This window comes from Eleutherodactylus coqui, chromosome 2, assembly GCF_035609145.1.
Source record: "Eleutherodactylus coqui strain aEleCoq1 chromosome 2, aEleCoq1.hap1, whole genome shotgun sequence".
NCBI lineage: Eukaryota > Metazoa > Chordata > Amphibia > Anura > Eleutherodactylidae > Eleutherodactylus > Eleutherodactylus coqui.
The window spans coordinates 31,034,466-31,056,840 of NC_089838.1; the positions used below are offsets into that span (position 1 = coordinate 31,034,466).

Here is a 22,375-nt window from a genome sequence, read left to right on the forward strand (position 1 = left end):
CATCCCCTCCACCCCCTATAGTTACTCCGCTAGCGCCTATAATTACCTCCATTCCTTAAATGGATCCCAGTCATGTGAGAGTAGTCGTATATAGAGATGAGCGAGCATACTCGCTAAGGGCAATTACTCGAGCGAGCATTGCCCATAGCGAGTACCTGCCCGCTTGGAAGAAAAGAATCGGCTGCCAGCGGCGGGTGGGGAGCAGCTGGGGAGAGCAGGGGGGAATGGAGGGGAGATCTCTCTCTCCCTCTCTCCCCCCTGCTCCCTCCTGCAACTCACCTGTCACCTGCGCCGGCAGCCAAACCTTTTCTTCTGAGCAGGGAGATGCTCGCTAAGGACAATGCTCAATCGAGCAATTGTCCTTAGCGAGTATGCTTGCTTATCTCTACTCGTATATATTCCTGATTCCAAGGGCCATCATAAAGATGGCCCCAGAGTAATATGCACCAAGTGTATTAAGGGGCACATGTTTAGCCTGTTAATAAGCCAGGTTGGAATCTATACCAGCCATTAGCTGCTGTGGATTTCCACTACACTTTTTGCCAATTTCTGGCGTGAAGGATAGTTCAGCCAACAAGGTCATGTCTCCTTGGAACATATGACTGTCACCAGAAATATGGTGGAGAGGGGGTTGTTAAACGTTCCCCTATCTGTATACAGGGTCAAAATATGCCTCCGCAGTACATACTGACGAACCTAGAAGATACATATGGTGGATACACTCACACATAGCACACACTGATGATATACAGAAGTAAGACTTCCCAATTCCTCGATCATTGTCTCCAACGTCGAGGAACACAGCGCACACTTGATTTACATTATATAACGGTGTATGTAACAAAACAGAAATAAACATTTTCGATCTTTTCCCTTATGGTTTCAATGATTTTACAAAAATAAATAAATAAAAGCAAAACGGAAAACTTTCAGTATGCTTCCATTCAATTTTGTTTGATTATTTAACTGAAGAAATAGCGCTGCAGACTGCGTTATCTGTTCAGTTAAAAAAAAAAACGGAGACAAACAGAAAGCATTCTTTTTTTTGAAAACCCATTGAAATCAATGAGGAAAAGAACAGAAATGTTTATTTCTGTTTGAATTCTGTTTCCCTGCTCCAAAAATGAAACAGACGAAAAGTCCGAACAGAGCCCTAACGCAGGTATGAATATAATATAAAATCGGAAAAGACCCAAACTGCCATTAAAAAGTGCTGGATTAAAGGGGTTGTCTGAAGAGATGAGCGAGCACCCAAATGCTGGGGTCCGCGTTATTCGAGACGAGCTTTTCATAAAATTCGAGAGCTCTACTCGAATAACAAACCCTATTGACTACAATGGGAGACTCGAGCAATTTTATATGTGGGACGCCGGATCCCGAGCTTTTTTTCCCCCCTAGGTTCTCGTTCTCTCTCTCTCTCTCTCTCGTTCTCTCTCCCTCTCTCTCGTTCTCTCCCTCTCTCTCTCATTCTCTCTCCCCCCCTCGTTCTCTCTCTCCCCCTCGTTCTCTCTCTCCCCCTCATTCCTTCTCTCGTTCCTTCTCACTCGTTCCTTCTCTCTCTCTCTCCCTCGTTCTCTCTCCCTCGTTCTCTCTCTCTCTCTCGTTCTCTCTCCCTCTCTCTCTCGTTCTCTCTCTCTCGTCCGTTCTCTCTCTCTCGTTCTCTCTCTCGTTCTCTCTCTCTCTCTCTCTCGTTCTCTCTCTCTCTCGTTCTCTCTCTCTCTCGTTCTCTCTCTCTCTCGTTCTCTCTCTCTCTCGTTCTCTCTCTCTCTCGTTCTCTCTCACTCTCGTTCTCTCTCACTCTCGTTCTCTCTCCCTCTCTCTCTCGTTCTCTCTCTCTCTCTCTCGTTCTCTCTCTCTCGTTCTCTCTCTCTCTCGTTCTCTCTCTCTCTCGTTCTCTCTCTCTCTCTCGTTCTCTCTCTCTCTCTCGTTCTCTCTCTCTCTCTCGTTCTCTCTCTCTCGTTCTCTCTCTCTCTCGTTCTCTCTCTCTCTCGTTCTCTCTCTCTCTCGTTCTCTCTCTCTCTCGTTCTCTCTCTCTCTCGTTCTCTCTCACACTCGTTCTCTCTCACACTCGTTCTCTCTCACACTCGTTCTCTCTCTCTCTTGCTCTCTCTCTCTCTCGTTCTCTCTCTCTCGTTCTCTCTCTCTCGTTCTCTCTCTCTCTCGTTCTCTCTCTCTCTCGTTCTCTCTCTCTCTCGTTCTCTCTCACTCTCGTTCTCTCTCACTCTCGTTCTCTCTCACTCTCGTTCTCTCTCTCTCTCGTTCTCTCTCCCTCTCTCTCTCGTTCTCTCTCTCTCTCTCTCGTTCTCTCTCTCTCTCTCTCGTTCTCTCTCTCTCTCGTTCTCGTTCTCTCTCTCTCTCGTTCTCTCTCTCTCTCTCGTTCTCTCTCTCTCTCTCGTTCTCTCTCTCTCTCTCGTTCTCTCTCTCTCTCGTTCTCTCTCACTCTCGTTCTCTCTCACACTCGTTCTCTCTCACACTCGTTCTCTCTCTCTCTTGTTCTCTCTCGTTCTCTCTCACTCTCGTTCTCTCTCACTCTCGTTCTCTCTCACTCTCGTTCTCTCTCACTCTCGTTCTCTCTCACTCTCGTTCTCTCTCACTCTCGTTCTCTCTCACTCTCGTTCTCTCACTCTCGTTCTCTCTCTCTCGTTCTCTCTCACTCTCGTTCTCTCTCTCTCGTTCTCTCTCTCTCGTTCTCTCTCTCCAGCCAGCCAATTTGCTAATGATGCGCGCTGCAGCGGGGAGGGGCCAAAAAAGGCACGTCACAGTGGGGAGGAGCCAAAAACTGGGGCGGGGTCGAACACGGCTTGATGCTCGTTCGAGTAACGAGCACCATCGAGTATGCTAATGCTCGAACGAGCATCAAGCTCGACAGAGTATGTTCTCTCAACTATAGTTGTCTGATTACTGGACAACACTTAGCCCCACTGTGGTCCCAGTGTTTCCGGTGGCAAAGGATGTTACCTGACCACTGCAGCCAGAAGTTGCAGGTTCACTGTTTCAAACTCCTGGCATCATGTAGCCCAGGATGTGACCACTAATGCCAGGAGAATGGTGGTACGGTGGTCAGGTGACATCATCAGCTGCAACAAACACTAGGACCACAGTAGGACTGCAGTACTGGTCGCCGCAACAGAGAATGGGTAAGTACTGCTCCTTTTGTTATTTTAGCATAGTAAGCCATCTAAGGGGAATGTTGCCCGGTATTGGACAACCACTTTAAGTGGACCAAAAGTCCATGGGGTTCCTGACTGTAATGTTATATACTGTAATATGAACCGGGGTCAGTGAAAAGAAGAGCAGCACTATCAATCTAAAAAGCCAAGCAACCGCAAAAAATAAGATTTCATCACTTTCTTGGCAGCACTCTAAATAGGGAAGTTCACAATACATGCAAAATAAAGAACAATGCTGGTTCTAGGAGAAAAACAAAAGCCCTAGCTCATAGACGACGCAGGCCGCCATGGTACGCTATCCTGTATTACACGGCCTTTCATTTGAAGAATCCTCTGAAACAATAGGGCCCTGTGAGAACATAATAGGCTGCAACTGGAACCAATGGGTTAAACTGGAGAGACTCTTCCCTGACTTGGCAAAAGTTTAATCAGTCCCTTCCTGTAAGTCGCGGAGGGTAAAGGTCGCTGTGGTTTTAGTGCTTGTCCAGTGACCATTTTTCTTCTCCAATGTATAGTGCTATTTCCTGCTGAAAGAATAGTGGGCTTATTTTAGGAAATCCCTTTTCTTCCTTTCGACTCGCTACGCTGGGATTGTGGATAAAGATGTCTATTATGCTTAGATTAGGTTTTCCCGCTGCGATATGAAATATGGAAAAGGCTCATTAATTACATGCAAGTCATCACACACGGGTGTCCTTGAAATACATTGGGGTAGATGTGACGAAGGGTGGGGAGTGCAGGGTAAAGGGTGCCATAAGGTTATCGGATTTTGTAAGGGGGTGTAACTGAGCGGAGTGAACATTTTTCTCACACTGAGAAACCTTGTAGACAGAATGGTCACCAATACGGGAAGTCATCCAAAGCTGGGGAGACGGACGGATCACAAGATGTAGAGGACGGAAGGGCGTAAGGAATTTCATGGTGTTTCATGTGGAGTTAAAGGGGTACTCCGGCAATTAAGAGTTAAAGACAACGCTTCATTAGAGAATAAGATGTAATTTGCAATATAATGTTACAAAGCTTCAGAGATATTCGTTACCCTGTCCCCCCCCCCCCGCCTAGTTCTCCATTGGTATCCAATGCTAACGACCCGTCCGCTCCGCTGTTTTACTGGTCAGACATGCTCATTGCCTTCAGCTTTTGTAATGATGACAGTTTGTACAGTTGTGAATGAGCATTTGTCAGGAACTGACAATGGAGCAGCGGCCTTTTTAAACCATTAACCCTTTCCAATCCAATTTGTATCCTGCTTTTCCTAGGGAGCTTACTCTTTTTCCGCCGTTATACAACGGCGCTATCTGCTGGCTAAAGCCAGTACTGCATGAGGTGACACATTAGATAGGCTCCGACAGCAGAGAGGCTGGCAATATACAGTAAGAGAACCCCAACAGACGCCTTCCAACATCGGAGCTGTATAGCCTTAAATCATAATGTCTTTAGATGTCAGACAGTGGATTGGAAAGGGTTAAGGAGCAAGCAAGACAAATTTACCAAGTTGGTCCTGGGCTTTAAACCTGGATGATAGTAAAAAAATACAGCTCGAGATTAAAGCCTCTGCTCCTGCAATGTAGCAGGAGCAGGTCAGGTCCTCGGCTGTCAGTGACAGCTGTGGACCCAGAGAAGAAAGCAGCAGCGGTTTTTAACCGCTTTTGCCTTCTCTATTGCAGGCTACATAGTGCCCATTGCATAGAGGATGTAGAAGTGTCCCTTCTGCTATGCAACCTGCTGGGTGGCCCTTGATACGGCAGAGTTGCATTATGGATGAAAATCGCATCAGTGAATGATAGAAGCGATCGATTCCTACTTAATTAGCGCTTTCTTATCCATTCACATGGGCATATTGCGTGAAAAATACGCTGCAGCGCGGAATTCCGTTGGTCGACAGAAAACCTTGCAATGCTTAAACAAAGCCAGCTGTCTTATTTTCCAAGCGGCGGATGCAGGTAAAGTCCATTGTTCTCTGTGGGCGTGTCGCTGCGAAGTGACAGCGTGGGAAATTAAAGAAAAAAACTAACAAAAAAAAGACTGTGTATGACAGCGTGAGTGAATTACACTGTCATGTGCAGTACAATATCACTGCCATACACTGCGATTGGCCCCGATCTCCGACGGATCCACAGCGGTAAAATCATGCGTAACTCTTGCAGGGTTTTACATATACGGTCATGTGAGCCCAGCCTAAGGATCTGAGCAACTCTGACAAGGATCAGATTGTGATGAGGAGAAAACTGGATCAGAACATTTCCAAAACTGAAGGTCCTGTGGGATGTACCTGTTATGTAGTGGTTAGTACCTACTAAAAGTGGTCCAAAGAGAAACAACTGGTGAAGTGGTGCCAGGCTCATTGATGCACATGAGCAGCGAAGGCTAGCCTGTCTGTTCCCGATCCTACAGAAGAACACAAATTCCTAAAAAAGTTACTGCTGACAGAAAGGCTTCAGATCACACAAGGAATGGTTGTGGCTGCATAGCCACAGACCGGTCAAAGTGTCCAAGCCTACCGTAGGCAAGTGAGCATCAGACCCAGACCACGGAGCAATGGAAGAAGGCAGGCTGGTCTGATGAATCATGATTTCTTTTACATTAGTTGTGTGTGTGTGCGTCGCTTAACTGAGGAAGACATCGCACCAGGATACACTATGGGAAGGAGACAATGCTCTGGGCAATGTTCTGCTGGGAAACCTTGGGACATGAATTCATGTGGAGGTTACTATGACATGTACCACCTACATAAACATTACTGCAGACCGAGTACACCCCTCCATGATAGCGGCATTCCCTAATAGTGGTCTTCTTCAGTAGGATAATATCCATAAGGCCGGCTGCTCACGAATGGGTCGGATTCCAGATGCGGGATCCCGCACCGGAATCCAACCCTGTTCTCAGCCGATGGCCCCGCATATCTGTCATATTCTCTCTGCTGCGTATGGTCCGGATGGCTCACCATTAGACACGCGCAGTACAGATTTAATTTTTTAAACCCCTGCTTTTCCCGCGTCATCACTAGGTGATGCCAATTGCATTAGGGCCGCAGGTTTCACGGCTTCCTTTGACTTCAATGGAAGCCGTCCATGCGGAATTCGCTAAAAAATAGAACATGCTGCGATTTTTCCTCGAGCAGAAAATTGCAATTGATCTCTGCTCGTGTGCAGAAAAAAAGTGCTTTTCCATAAGATGCTATGGAAGGTATTTGCTGCAGAACCCAGAGGCGGACGCCCGACCCAGATCCTGCGATGCAAATCCAGTCGTGTGCAGTCGGCCTAAATCTTTGACCTATATCCGATACCTGCCCACATGTAATCTCTGGTCCTCATAAGATCTCCTCTGTTCTTCACTCATCTACTCCTCACACAACCATCTCTAAGCTTTCTCAGTTGTGTTCTGCATAAACTCTCTACTTCAAACCATCAGACTCTCCCACATCCTCAAAACCTTCAAGGAACCTGAAATCCCACTTCTTCAGAAAAGCCTAAGTACTTATTGCCTACTTTCCCTTGCCTTGTAGAACATAAGCCCTCGTTGGCAAGCCCTCTCTCCCTCTGTAGGCATCTGACACTACGGAAATTGTACAGAAACTTTTTAGCAGTATGACAAAGAGTTCAAGTTGATGACTTGGCCTCAAAGCCTTCCAGTATATATTAATGACATGCTTTATGTGAAAACTTCAGAGAAAAGAGATGATGCAAGAAGATGGAAGAGAGAGCAATCAGTGCCGCGCTTGTGAAGTCACTGAAGTATCTCAGTAAAGTGCACTTGTAGTCCGGCCCGTATGACGTACATACAAAATAACTTGTAACAGGAAGAAAAAGTGGAAACAATGTAAATGACCCGAAACCAGTGATAGACACAATGGTATCTTACCCGATACAAACTAGAAGCCCTGTTAGTAATTATCCTTGTGTCTACACAAAGCAAACATGTAACAATGTATCACACTACACAGACGTTTACCAATAGTAGCTATAGAGCCAATCATTGCCAGATCAGATCCAATCACTCAACCACTAGGCTGCGTTTCTCCGCTGCTAAATGCAATCAATGCAGGCGAGAAACACTCATGTAATAATTAGCACCATTGCCAGATCAGATCCAACCGTGAGATCAGATATATGCAGGATCAGATCTAACTAGAGATGAGCGAGCCTACTCGGCCACGCCCTTTTTTCGCCCAAGCGCCGCAATTTTCGAGTACTTCCGTACTCGGGTGAAAAGATTCAGGGGGCGCCATGGGTGAGTGGGGGGTTGCAGCGGGGAGTGGGGGGGGGGGGGGGGGGGGGGGAAGAGAGGGAGAGAGAGGGGGCTCCATCCTGTTCCCTGCTGCTACCCCCCACGGCGCCCCCCGAATCTTTTCACCCGAGTACGAAAGTACTCGAAAATCGCGGTGCTCGATCAAGTAATTACTCGAAACGAGTATACTCGCTCATCTCTAGATCTAACACATATCTGACACATTACCTATATGATTAGACCCCAACAATATGAGACCAGAACCAATCAATATCAGATCAGATGCAATTTAGATCAGATCCAACCCATCAGGCTGCATTGACACTTAGCATTTTTGCAGTGCTTCTGAACCTCAGCCCAAAATTGCATACAAAAACTACATGCGGGTTTCATTCAACACACGTGATCTTTGTAAGGGTGCATTCACACGAACGTATATCGGCTCGGTTTTCACGCCGAGCCGATATACGTCGTCCTCGTGTGCAGGGGGGGGGGTGGAGGATGGAAGAGCCAGGAGCAGGAACTGAGCTCCCGCCCCCTCTCTGCCTCCTCTCCGCCCCCTCTGCACTATTTGCAATGGGGAGAGGCGGAACGGGGGCAGGGCTAATTCGTGCCCTTAGCCCTACCCCTGTCCCGCCTCCTTTCATTGTAAATAGTGCAGAGGGGCGGAGAGGAGGCAGAGAGGGGGCAGGAGCTGAGTTCCTGCTTCTGGCTCTCCCATCCTCCCCCCCCCCCCTGCAGAGAGAGACAACGTATATCGGCTCGGCGTGAAAACCGAGCCGATATACGTTCGTGTGAATGCACCCTTCGGGTGGATTCAGACGAACGTATATCGGCTGCCTTTTCACGCCGAGCCGATATACGTCGTCTCTCTCTGCAGGGGGGGGGGGGAGCCTGGAAGAGCCAAGAGCAGTGCTCTGAGCTCCCGCCCCCTCTCTGCCTCCTCTCCGCCCCTCTGCACTATTTGCAATGGGGAGAGGCGGGACCGGGGCGGGTCTAATTCTAAGAACTTAGCCCTGCCCCCCTTTCATTGCAAATAGTTCAGAGGGGCGGAGAGGGGGTGGAGAGGAGGCAGAGAGGAGGCGGGAGCTCATTTCCTGCTCCTGGCTCTTCCATCCTCCCCCCCCCTGCAGATGAGGACACCGTATATCGGCTCTGCGTGAAAACTGAGCCAATATGCATTCGGGTGAATGCAGCCTAAAGACGCATGTGTCATCAAAAACTGTGTGCGGTTTTTAAAAAAGTATTTTTCAGTTTCAAAAACTGTGTGGTTTTTTTAAAAAGTATTTTTTAAAAACTGCATGTGCTTTTTTTTTGCTGCAGAAACGCTTACAAAAAATGCACAAAAAAGGCCAAGTGTGAACACAACCTTTCAAACAATATCTGTTCAGAGACAATCACTTGTCAGATCATCCCCAATCATTACCAGATCAGATACAATCAGGATCAGATCCATTACCTGTAAGATTAGACTCAAACAATATCAGATCAGAACCAATCACCGCCAGATCATCTGTAATCCGGATCGGGTCCAACCAATTAGGCTGCATTCTTATGTAGCGTTTTTGCAGTGCTTCCGAGCCTCGGCATAAAAACACATCAAAAATCGCATGTGATCTTTGTAAAGACACACAGCATCAAAAACGGTGTGCAATTTTTAAAAACTTTTTTTTTGAAAACTCCATGTGCTTTTTGGTTTTTTTGCTGCATATCAGAAATGCTTCAAACACGCACCAAAAAGGCCAAGTGTGAACACAGCCTTTCAAGAAGCAACATCTGCTCAGAGCCAATCAGTTGTCAGATCATACCCAATCATTACCAGATCAGATACAATCAGGATCAGATCCGATCCATTACCCATAAGATTAAACCCAAACAATATCAGGTCAGACCCAATTGGTATCAGATCAGACCCAATCATCACCAGATACAATTAGGATCACATGACACTCATTACCTATAAGATTAGCCTCAAACAATATCACATCAGACCCAATTCTAGAATCAGATAGGGGGACTTTGACCCTGAGCGATTTATTGCTTGCATGAGCGAACAATTACAGCCCGTTCATACAGCAGATAAATCATTTGCTTGTTCGCTCACAAATCGTTAGGTCGTTCCCATTCGCTGAACCAGTGAATCTGAACAACTTAACGATCGCTGTTTACACGCAACAACGTGTAAACGAGCTAATAGCGATTTTCATGCCTCCATAAAATGAACGATGAATGAGAAGCAAACAAATTCTCCTGTGTCGTACAATCCCGGGTCGCATCTACACTGAACATTCATGTTTGCGCGATCCACTGATTATCGTTCCGTATAAAGCAGCTTTAGACCAAATCACTATGAGATGACATTCAATCTGCAGCAGATCCCAGTTTGTCCAGCATAGCAGCCCCAACATGTACAAGCATAGCAGCCCCAGATGTAGCAGAGCTGAAGCAGTCACTACCGTGCAGTCGGTTCCCCTGCAGTCCGGTGTAATGCCCATCTGGCAGTGCGGACGTACTGAGCTCCGGGGAGCCGCGACCCGTCCGCCTGCTCTCCCCCGCACTGCGGACTTACTGACCTCCGGGGAGCCACGACTCGTCCGCCTGCTCTACCCCTGCTGACCCGGCAGTGAGGGCTGTAGCTGTGCTGCTGGCTGCCGGCAGGATGGGGGATGTGAGAGCCGGAGCTCTGCTGCTCAGCCCTCCTGTGTCCTAGTGACGAGCGCAGCCTCCCCCACTCTATAGGCGACATAGGCTGCAGCTGTATGCGGGTGAGCCTCCTCTGCCAGCTCTGGAATACTGTGTACTACAGGGTGATATCCTGCAGGGATGGCTGGCCAGTCTATATGTGATGTATACTACAGGGTGATATCCTGCAGGGATGGCTGGCCAGTCTATATGTGATGTATACTACAGGGTGATATCCTGCAGGGATGGCTGGCCAGTCTATATGTGATGTATACTACAGGGTGATATCCTGCAAGGATAGTTATGGGCTAGAGTCCTGCAAGGATAGTTATGGGCTAGAGGCTGACCAGTCTATATGCGATGAATAAGGGGCAGTGGCTGACCAGTCTATATTTCATGTATATGGGCCAGTGGCTGACCAGTCTATATGTGATGTATACTACAGGGTGATATCCTGCAGGGATGAATACGGGGCAATGGCAGACAAGTCTAGATGTGATGGATACAGGGAAGTGGCTGACCAGTCTATATGTGATGAATACGGGGCAGTGGCTGACCAGTCTATATTTAATGTATATGGGCCAGTGGCTGACCAGTCTATATGTGATGTATACTACAGGGTGATATCCTGCAGGGATGGCTGGCCTGTCTACAGTATATGTGATGTATATGGGCCAGTGGCTGACCAGTCTATATGTGATGTATACTACAGGGTGATATCCTGCAGGGATGGATACGGGGCAATGGCTGACAAGTCTATATGTGATGGATATGGGAAAGTGGCTGACCAGTCTATATGTGATGTATACTACAGGGTGATATCCTGCAGGGATGGATACGGGGCAATGGCTGACAAGTCTATATGTGATGGATATGGGAAAGTGGCTGACCAGTCTATATGTGATGTATACTACAGGGTGATATCCTGCAGGGATGGATACGGGGCAGTGGCTGACTAGTCTATATGTGATGTGTATGGGCCAGTGGCTGACCAGTCTATATGGCTCTATAGTACACTCCTTGTCAAAAATATCCAGCACCTAGAAGGAATTGTTGTTTTACTGCAAACCTCGTCCTGCAATTCCATCTAAAGCAGATATGTAACTAATTAGAGTTGTGGTGATTAGATGAATGGTCTTGTCACCTGAGGCCCTAAAAGTGGACGCCCCTTGGCCTATAAAAGGCTCTCGGAGGCAGAGAAGAGATTTCACCCCATTACCAGAGTCTGAGAGGGGCGCATTATTGGGATGGGGGAAGCTGGATGGTCGGATCAAAGAATTGTCCCCACCAGGCCATTCTACCCAGACTGTTAGGAGGTGTTGGGACCAGTGGATGCATGAGGGCACACAAGGTGACCAGGGTCAGGACGCCCCCTACAGACCACCAGTAGAGAGGAGCGTCTGATAGTCCGACAAGCAAGAACAGCTCTAAATGTTTCATTGTCCGCTATTCAGAGCACCAGCATACTGCTAGGGGTCACAATTGCAACCCGGCGCCTTAGCAAACTAGGGGCGATAGGCTCCTGCCATATTCCATTTCACCGCGATGGGACGGCTTTGGGTGGCACTCAGGGAGGGGAGGGTTATTACCTGGGGAGCCGGCAGCCAATTCCAGGCTGCAAACTCCCCCGATGCACGGTTCTCCCTTCCACTGAGAGACTGCAGTTTTGCTCTACGGTTTATTCTGCGGTGTTGGATGCCTATATTTCCTAATATATATATTATAGTATCAGGTGTTTCTTTGGGGTTCTGCTGCTCTGCACCTTTCAGTGGATTTTCCTACCACTTTTGGTTTTTAGATCTACATTCATACAAAATTCTTGCCAGTCTTTTGTATTTACCAATTTTACCAAAGTGCTCTGCTTTTTCTTTTGATAGTGAAGAGGAGAATGGAGTCAGCGGACCATGCGGACCTCCTGACACCCGTGGTTCTATGGGTTCCTATGAGCACACATACACGATGTGGGTTGATTGAGCTGGCTGGGTGTGTATTGCTCCAGTCAGCCAATCCCCACCGTTTGCTGCACATAAGTACCAGCCGCTCTTGCTAGAGGTAGCTGGTCATTTTTCTTTCTCCTTATTCTCTCCCTGAACCCTGGTGTTTGGAGTCACGCATGTTTTGCTCGGTGTTGCTGCATGCAGGAGGTTCTGGGTTGGATTCCCTCATCTGTTGGTGTGAACAATGCCCTGTTCTGCTTGCATGCCAGTCACCATCTGTGGCGAGCCAGGGCCCTAGGTTCATTCCTCCATGCACACCAGCGTTTCCATACGGCAGAGAAATAAATCGCAGTATGCACAATTTGCCTGCGTATGGTACGGAGCCCTGCTATGGGCTCCGTATCAAAATGCTGGCCCTACGCAGGTATTGCAAGAGGGCAGCTTTTCGAAACGCGTACCCGCTCCGAACAGAGCAGGGAATTTGAAAAAAAAACTCTATGAGGCAAGTCTTTAGCTGCTGGAAGGAGCCAAAAAGCAGCGCAGACAGCCGAGAGAGCACAGCGCTTGGGTGGGCACTGCTGCATCCTCATTTTAATAATCAACGAGGGTCCCAGCAGCCCCGACTCATGAATAGTTTTGACATGTTTCTATGCCATGTCTAAAGTTAGTTGAAAGTGCAGCAACTCCTTAATGATAGATTCCTAGTAAATTGTAAGTTGCATAAGACAAAACACATGGGAGGTACAACAAAGGCTTGTTGTGTATCCAGGATGAATGAGGAATTCACGGAATTCCAGTGCTCTGCAGTAAAGGTCTTCACCCTGCACATCCCTGCTCTCCCTCCCCAGTACATATGACCTGTCAGGTGACTCCTTTCATCACAAGATACATTTTTTGACTTTTATCGCTGGTATATTTAAAAAGCAGTAAAAATACTAAAACAAGTATTACCCTCAATCAAAGGCGTAACTTAAAGCTCCCGGGCCCCAATGCAAAACCTGTAACAGGGCCCCCAACTTATAATGCTTTATTCATAGTACTGGGCTCCCTATATGGAGAAGAGAGGCCTTATGGGCCCCCTAAGGCTCCTGGGCCCGGGTGCAACGGCATTCCCTGCACCCTCTATAGTTACGCCCCTGCGCCTCAATTCAAGATGTCACCAAGTTTTAAGTTGGCCCATACTGGCACTGCCTGAGGGGCAAGAGCAGTGAGAGGAGGGGGCAGCACTTACCTTTTTCTCATAACTACAAAACTTTGCATGCTTTCCACGCTCCCTGCCCGAACTACTAGTTACACTTTATAAATCTGTATGTAGTAAATGAGTGTTCGCTGACGATCTGGTGATTGAACATTCAGATGAACGTTCGTGCTCAGTAATTGGGCTATATAAACGAGCCTTAACCTAGTCAAGACTTTTCAGAAATGCCTACTTTGGATATAAGTCTTGCCTTTTGAGGTCAATCCCTTTGAAAAGGGGACAGTTGGGAGGAATTAATATGGCGGCCATTGGAGCTGTCACGACTTTTCGAGATTTCTGAATGTCAGATCTTTCTGGCTGTATAGGGATACATCCCAATGCCAGTATTGCTAATTAAAATGCCTCTGCTTCAATGGGACCACCGGAAATAGTCGGGCATTTAAATTCAAGTCATTAGTCATGACACCATACAAAAGGGGTCCCCTGCTTGAGATCCTCTTCTATTAACCAGAAGAGCAGCCATCGTTTTGGCAGACCCAGCCAACCTATGTATGTCCTTCTTCCCTCTTGCTTCTTGGTGCACATCTTGCATGCTCTTGATGAACCAGGAGGTGCAGGATAAACAGTGCTATTGGCCATTCTATGGCTTTCATTGTGGGGGTCTCATGGTGTAGCCATAGAACATGTCATGACAATACCAATATTTCATAAAAATGCTATGCACATTGTTTCATATATGATTTTTCTAGCTATTCAGTATCTGCAGACTAATGGTTCTAGTCACGAAGCAGTGATGATGGTGACCCTTCCCGTATAACAACTTTTGACTCATTGGAATTTTATTCCGTTCTATTCTTAATACTCCCACTTCCTTTCCTGCCGCTTTGGGATATTTTCTAAACTTAGAAAGAATAAAAAAGGAACAATCCGGTTTCTGGAAAACTTCTGTGCCTTTATATCCAATCGTAGACTAACAGAAACTCCCTAATTCCCACCGCATAAAGGACTTCTTATATGGTGGCAGTTCAGGGTTTGAACTGGAATATCATATATTTTCATAAAACCCTAAAAAACGCTATACTGCTTATTAAGGAACCCTTACCTTACACTTATCACTGGGAATAGATCACCAGATCTGTGCCAGCTGGAGAATAAGTGTAGTACTGCAGGTTGGCACACATTGGTGGTCCCATGGTTAAAGGGGTTGTTTCTTGACTAGGAAAAAGGGTCTACTTATTCCAAAAACAGCACAGCTCTTGGCTGTATCACTGGCTGTATCCTCTGCATTCTCTGTTCATATGCCCTATTAGGGCATATGAATGCCATACAGCAGGGTACCATGTTTTTGACACCCCTCTATGATCCATAACAGAGTCATTCAGTAAGGACAACTTTCAATCTGGCGGACCTTCCATTGTCCTATAATTCTACATTTCACTTGCAGCCGCAGCCTCAGAGGGGATGCTAGAACAGCCGCAGATTTTCCCTGCAAAATCAGTTGATTGCCAGGTATGACTATTGCGAGGCCACAGCGTCACATGATGCGCCGTCCACGTCATATGACGCGGCTGGCGGTAGGCAGGGAAGCAGTTTCACGCTATCTTCCGCTGTGCTACAGCGGAAGATAGCATGACAGACGGCTTCCATTGACTGCAATGGAAGCCGTCCGCGCATACGCCCGTGGCAAATAGAGCATGCCGCGGGTGAGGACGGGTGGTTTTACGGTGCGGAATTCCGTGGTGGAATTCCGCACCGTAAGCATTGTGCTATTAGGTTCAATAGAACCTAGTTAGCTGCGGGCAACGCGGCGGAAATCCGTCCATTGGAAGGAGCCCTAAGGGTTCTGCAGTTGGACTTTTGGAGTGCCCACTGCTTTGGTTCGCACATCTATGTAGGCATTGTTATAATAACACATTTTTATTGGTAATGTCATAATACTAACTAATCTGTCAGTACTGCTATGTAGTTATTCTCTAAGCACTATTATGTGGATGATACAGTTTAATGGACACTCTTTGGGTGCACAATAATATGGACAATCCAGTTAGGATGTTAATACTGTACTAGGAATAGCATATGGTTTGCAGTATTGTATAGACAACACAGTGGGAAATAACTGGAAGCAGGCACAACTACAACCTCAATTCTAAAAAAGTTTGCAGGTGGAATACTGATGAGAAGGAAAGCGCCGCTCCCAGTTTTCTACAGCAGGCTTGCCAGAATTGTGCACAAAACTGAACACCGCGATCAGATACAATGTTCTCGGGAACCCCATGTAGACGAATGATTTCTTTTACAAAAATCTATCGCAGAAGGTAGCTTCTTTAAAGCCACGAAATATGCCATTTTTGAGAAATGGTCTACAACCACTAGGATAGTGGTGAACTTCTGAGACTCAGATAGATCGGTAATAAAAATCTACCGATAAATGCGACCACGGACGAGAAGGCACCGGTAATGTTCTCAGAGACTCCTCCGGCCGACTTTTACAGCATGCACAAACAGAGCATCCCTTATCAAAGTTGCGGATCTCCCGAGACATGCCTGGCCACCAGTAGTGTCTAGTGCGAAGATCCAGAGTCCCCTGAACCCCCGGATGGCCTGCGAGAACGATGAATGAGACTCTTCAATGACTCTAAGACGCAAAGTCTCTGGCACAAAGCATCTGCCCTCCGGCAACCCTGAGGAAGCGTCCTGCTGACAATTTTGTAGATTAGGAATGAGATCAGATTCTACAGCTTCCACCGCCACCCCAGGTGCCAAGATATTCTCGGGAGCCACTGTCTCACTTTCCGGCAAACTGAAACTCCATGAGAGAGCGTTAGCCTTCACGTTCTTCTCCCCTGGAATATATGCAACGAAAAACAACGCCCACCTGGCCTGACGAGCTGTGATTCTCTTAGCATTGGTGAGATATACCAAGTTTTTATGATCAGTATACATGGTAATGGGATGCCTTGCCCCCTCAAGATGGTGACGCCACTCTTCTAGAGACCACTTAATTGCCAATAACTCACGATTACCCACGTCGTAGTTACATCCCGCCAAACTGAACTTCCGCGAGAAGAACGCACATGGACTATGCCCAGATCTCCCGCTGACTTCCTGAGACAATACCGCCCCTGCCCCCACCTCAGACGCATCGACCTCAATGAAGAACGGTCTCCACGCGTCAGGCTTTACTAGCACCGGGGCAGCAGTAAACGCCCTTTTGAGACAACCAAAAGCCGCTAGGGTCTCTGGCGACCATCTAACCAAGTCGGCACCCTTCTTGGTCAGATCGGTCAGGGGTTGTGCAATAACAGAATAATTCTTAATGAATTTACGGTAAAAATTTGCGAAACCTAAAAACCGCTGGAGAGCTTTCAGGTTATCTGGTCTGACCCATTGGGAGATTGCCACCACTTTAGCAGACTCCATTTGAATCTCCGTGGGTGAAATCACATAACCAAGGAAAGACACTTGTTTTGTACCAAAAATGCATTTCTCCAACTTAACAAAATGTTGGTACTCACGCAAACGGGTCAGAACCAGCCTCAGGTGCCGCACATGTGAATCCCAGTTTGGGGAGTAAACCAGAATGTCATTGAGATATAAGACCAAAAATACCCCCAGGAAGTTGTGGAAGACCGCGTTCATAAACCCCTGGAACACAGCGGGGGCATGGCAAAGTCCGAAGGGCATGACTAGACATTCAAAATGTCCAAACGAGGTGTTGAACGCGGTCTTCCACTCATCTCCCTTTCGGATGCGAACTAAATTGTAAGCCCCCCTTAAGTCCAATTTGGAAAACCAGTGGGCCCCTACCACCTATCATGCAAAGGAGATGCCACTGGCATAAGTATAGGGGATGTGGTTGCACCTGGGCTCAGGATCCTTAGGGGGCCCATGGGGCCTCTCCTCTCCATGTAGAAAATAAAACATTATAGTTGGGGACCCTGTTACAGATTTTACATTGGGGCTCAGAAGTTTCACGTTACGCCTCTGGAAGAAGCCATATATCAACATAATCCAGAAACGCCGGTGTCTTCTCTGGGCCGAAGATCATTTACAATGGACCAGGGAAGTGAAAAACTGTTCAAAATTTGAACTTCTTTTGGAAACCATAGACACTGTGTCCTGAGGACTCGAGAGAAGATCCAGCTTGTTGTCAGCGCACAGTTGAAAAGGCTGCATCTCTGATAGCATGGGGTGGCATTAGTGCCTATGGCATGGGGGGCTAACACAACTTGAAAGACACTATCAATGCTGAGCAGTATATAGAGGTTTTAGAACATCTGCCTCCATCCAGACCACATCTCTTTCAGGGAAAGCCTTGCATATTTCACCAAGACTATGCTAAACCCCATACTGCATCCATCAGAGCAGCTTCACAGAAGAAGAGTCTGGGTGGTGAACCAACCTGCCTGCAGTCCAGACCTTTCACCAATAGAAAACATTTGGCGCATTATGAAAAATCCTCAAAGACGACCGAAGACTGTTGAGCAGCTAGAATCCTACATCAGACAAGAATGGGACAACGTTCCTCTCCCAAAACTCTAGTTTTAGTGTTGTATTTATGTGCTTGAACTCAACTTTCTCTGGCGCTTCCATTGAAATGTATTAATTACTGAACATTTAGGACCCGTTGTCAGGATCAGTGAGGGTCCCAAAGGTCAGAACCCCACTGATCAGAAAGTTGTCATCTATTCTCTGGTTATGGGATAACTTGCTATTCTGAAAAAAAAAACATTTAAAGGTGAAAAATGGGTTTGGTTGTGCAGATGGGGCCTCAGTAATTATCTGAATGACAGCCAGCCATTATTGTAGCTCCCAAGGTATACATACAGCCAGTCATCTTTGGTCTATCCCTGTGATAGCTTCTTTCTGTCTGATCATTTCCTAAATCCAGGCTGGAAATATTAGTAGATTATAGCATACTACTCTACAAGAAAGTACTAACAAGCAGATGTCATGGAAATAAGACCTGAAACTGAGAACGGTTCAAGTTTCCACCAAGTTTGTTATATGTAGCAAAAGATATTGTTTCTTGCTTCTTTGCTAAGTGCTGATAAGGTCTTGTTTAAGTTCCTCTTACAGACTTTGCCAATGTCAAAGAGGAAGCATTAGAAGCAATTGACACATACTTTGTGTCCACATACACTTACACTTGACTCACACTGTGCAGAAGCTTATTAAATGATGCAACTAATATAAGATCAGTGTGTAGAATAACTGATGACTGGCAGCCTGGCAAGAGGAATTTCATACCAGTCACTGTGACTAAATACCATGGCCAACCTCCGCTACGGGTGATCTGTGCAATCACACAGGGCACCTGATACCATCTTCTAGGGGGGCACCAGACGGATAAAGGCTAGAGCCGATCTTCCCCTTAGGTAGAAATATGTAGGTCCACAGCACTCAAAATATGGCAATACAACTCCCGCAAGGGAGGAACCACGTTCAGTATGAAAAAATGCAACAGCCACGAACAGGTTGTGAACTGTCAACCTCCGTATGATCACATATAAATGAGTGTGGCAGCATAAACTGGTGCGAGTAGTTGTTAATGGCAAAACATCAATACTTTATTATTCCATGGAGCAAGTATCAGGCAACGTTTTGGCCAATAATTGGCCTTTATCAAGCCTAAAATCTTCCCCCTTAGGTCTGCCTGGCCAGATGATCTTTTTCTTCCGTGTGGCAGTACCTTGTGGAGCTACGTGAATCATCCACCTTCTGTCTCTGTCTCCTTCCCTCTGGTGTTCTGAGGTGACGGTGCCAACACATCAGCTCCTCTGCAACACAATTGCTTAGCTCTGCTACTGTATCTATGTTATGAGTTTGGTTCTGATGCTGTATTAATGTACTGAGCTTGGTTCTGGTATAATATTTTCTCACTGAGCTGCTCTGATGAGTTTATGCTGCTATCTTGTTTCTTTCTGTAAAGTTCTATCAGATTACAGGCAGATTACCTATTAGTGCAATATAGTTTTTCTTTTATGATAGGGGAACGCAGAAAAATTCATCATAGGTTGCTATCTCATCTAAGGCCACCACTACTAAATAGTTATAGTATGAATATATAAATAGTTATAGTATGAATATATAATCCCTAAAAATGATAAAGTAGCATCCAATAGGGGGCAATAAAGGAGACTGCGTTCTTCCTTCTAGAGAACTACTGTATATGGTTGGAATCTGTCTTTAAACATGTAGAACAAAAGCTTCTGAAATTGCCCCACAGAATCTGTTATCAGAGTATACAACTAGCTCAAAATGGCATGATTTCCTACTTTTACAAGGCAATTATGGGATCCCTGCTGTTGAACACTTGGACTGAATTCTCTCCAAAGTAGATGGATAATGTTTTCTACTTATGCCATACAGTTAAGAAGGTTGTCTAATCATGGTGGTTTTAAGGTAAATCGGTCCCTGGGTAAAGGCCCATTTAGACGGGACGAATGCAGGGCAAACGATGCCCGAAATATACTATCTCTCGTGCTGTTACATGGGAGCTAGTAGCGCTGGCTCGCTCACAGAGTGGCCAGCAGGGGTGGGGAGGCTGCAGGAGATTTCTCTCCTCACTCCCCCGCCCCTCTCTATTGACTTAACATAGTGGTCATTCAATACTGAACGGCTGCTATTTAGGCCCCCTGCACACGGGCGGGATTTCCCGCAGAATTTCCGCCCGTGGAAGCTGCCATAGGATTACATTGAAAAACTTAATCCTAGGCAGACAGCCGAGATTTGTCCGTGTAAAATCACACGCGAAAAACAAATCGAGGCATGCTCTATTTCTGTGTGGGTCTCACAGAGGCCCGCACAGAAATGTCACTCCCGGGCCGCTGGCTCCGCTCTGCGCATGTGCCAGCTGGCCGGCGGCCGGCACATCAGAGAGCCGGAGCCACGGGAGAAGGTGAGACAAGCACTAGTCCCTGCAGGGGTGCAGGTCGGGTCCCGCTGTGAGAATTCTCGCAGGGGATCGGACCCGGCCGTGTGCAGACAGCCTTACACTGAGCGATCAGCGATCTGCTCATCGTCCATCGTTTATGCAGCATAAACGATGAAAAATGAGTTGAACGATCATCATTCAGTGTGAATAGCAGCTGTTCAGTAATGAACGGCTGCTATGTTAAGTCAATGGACGGGGGCAGGTGTAAACAAGGAGTCTACAAATATGCCCGTGTGCAGGAGGCCATACTCTGTTATGGGCCCCCTAAGGCCACTGGGCCCGGGTGCAACCACATCCCCTATAGTTATGCCCCTGCTTCAATTGGGGGGAGGGACTAATGCGAGGATGAGAATCTCGGTACAGCGCTGCTACACAAGCAACAGGGAATAAACTGATAAAATAAAATAGAAGCCGCACGTCATTCACCTGTGGGTCACTGTAGTTTAGAGAACTTCCTGCAGTTTGTATATTCCTCTGTACTAGAAGGGGTGGAGGCGGCTGGATAAGAGCAGATAGTGGTAAACAGAGGATGACTTCTCCCACCGCAGGGTTTGTTTTAATTTAATATGAATCCAGGAGAGATCGGCCCTGTGGTCAGGAATTCCCAGTACAAACTGAAATAACACAGACATCAAAGCCGCTGAACACTGAATGACCTTTCAGTCTTTTCCCCACGTCTGACTCCTGGGTTATCTTATGAACCATTGGACCAGATACATGAGGACTCCTAAGAAATATCGGGGCCCTACCGGAGCTATTGGAGGGTTTTGAAGTGCCAAACTCAACCCAAACTGTTATAAGTTATGTCGGGAATGTACAGATGCAGCACAGTCTAAAATGACTCTCCGGTAGCTTTACACAGTACAAAAAGTTTGTGTGTGAGAAACAAACTCCGAGCAAAGTTGTTGACTAGTCGTTGAAAGATGCCGAAAGACAGACGATTCTCTGTTTACACCAGGCGAGAATTCATCAACCAGCGACTATCTTTTAAGTTTACTGAAACAAAACAATTAGCGACTAGTAAACAAATTCTTGCTTGTTAACCTGGCGGGGGTCACGTTTACAAGGAACAAGTATCGCTTATATTTGCAATAGTTGCTCCATGTAAAGCCACCCTCAAAGTTTAAACAGACCTTTCTGTGCCCCAGTTTACTCTTTCAATAGCTAGTCAATGGTTTTTGCTGTGCTGTGATTAGGTAGTAATAGCTTTTCAGTGACATAAGGTAATTTGCCCCAGCAAAGTCAAGTTAGACTTTGCTACATGTGTAGCTAAAGGTACATTTACATGGGCGGATAGTCATCTGACTAATCGCTCAAACGAGCACTTGGGATCTATTGTTGGCCCTGGCACCATGGCCCTTGACAGGGAACTGGGCGAGAAGTCGTTGCTCAGTAGTCACTAGTCATTCTGTTCATTCTGTTTCAGCGTGTTGAAACTGAATGACTTTTGAGCGACTTCTTGTTCAGTGTAAGGCTGGCTGTCCACGGGTAAGGTGTCATAGCGAGATCCACGGCGATATGCGAAAGCGCAGCCTACTGCACATGAGCGGAGAATCATAGCGATTATCTGTGGTGAGCCTATTATTAATATTGGCTCATCGCCGAGACCTTTAAGTGCTCCCCCTCCAGCCCCGCGGAGGAATACCCCCATGGACAGGCGGCCTAAGGCCGGCTGCATGCAGAAAGATTCGACTGTGACCCTGACTGGCGACCCAACATACCTGCAAAATCTGTACAGCGGATGACCGTGGAGGTCCGACAGTACCATATAAGGGGCTGCTGAGGCATATGCAAGAACTGCTGGGTGCCATGGGATGGTGCCAACAAGCCAATCATTCTATACTAAGATAATCAGATAATGGCTAAAGCAACTAAATAATTATTTTCTCCAGGTGAAGGAAAGCTTAGTTGAGACTGAGTATTTAAACATTAGCAAACCATCGCTTTTACCTTTTTAGTGCGCTTACTATTACTGGGAATTCGGATGTTTGCATGGTACGTTCAAAGTGTTCTTAAGAAACATACAAGTAGCTTCCTAAGAATCTGGACTTCATATGTAAATGACAGTGTACATAAGGGGCTACAAGTCAAGAATGCAGAAGCTGCAGGTTCAGTATGTTACCAGCTATGTCCATGTGGCAGGGAACAGTATATACTAAGTTCTTTTACATTATAATAAGGGATGCATTGCCTATTACTGAATACAGCGGATGATAGGGAGAGT

At 46.7% G+C, this 22,375-nt stretch overlaps 1 protein-coding gene across 2 annotated transcripts in view; it reads right to left on the reverse strand.

Annotated features, from left to right (window-relative positions):
* The window catches only part of ARAP3 (ArfGAP with RhoGAP domain, ankyrin repeat and PH domain 3), a 167,823-nt gene extending 157,709 nt beyond the window's left edge, over positions 1 to 10,114 (reverse strand). For both annotated transcript variants that reach the window (XM_066590558.1, XM_066590556.1), the window contains exon 1: positions 9,971 to 10,114. The gene's annotated coding sequence lies outside the window, so the exon portion shown is untranslated. The remainder of the gene's footprint in view (positions 1 to 9,970) is intronic.
* Positions 10,115 to 22,375: the final 12,261 nt, after the last annotated feature.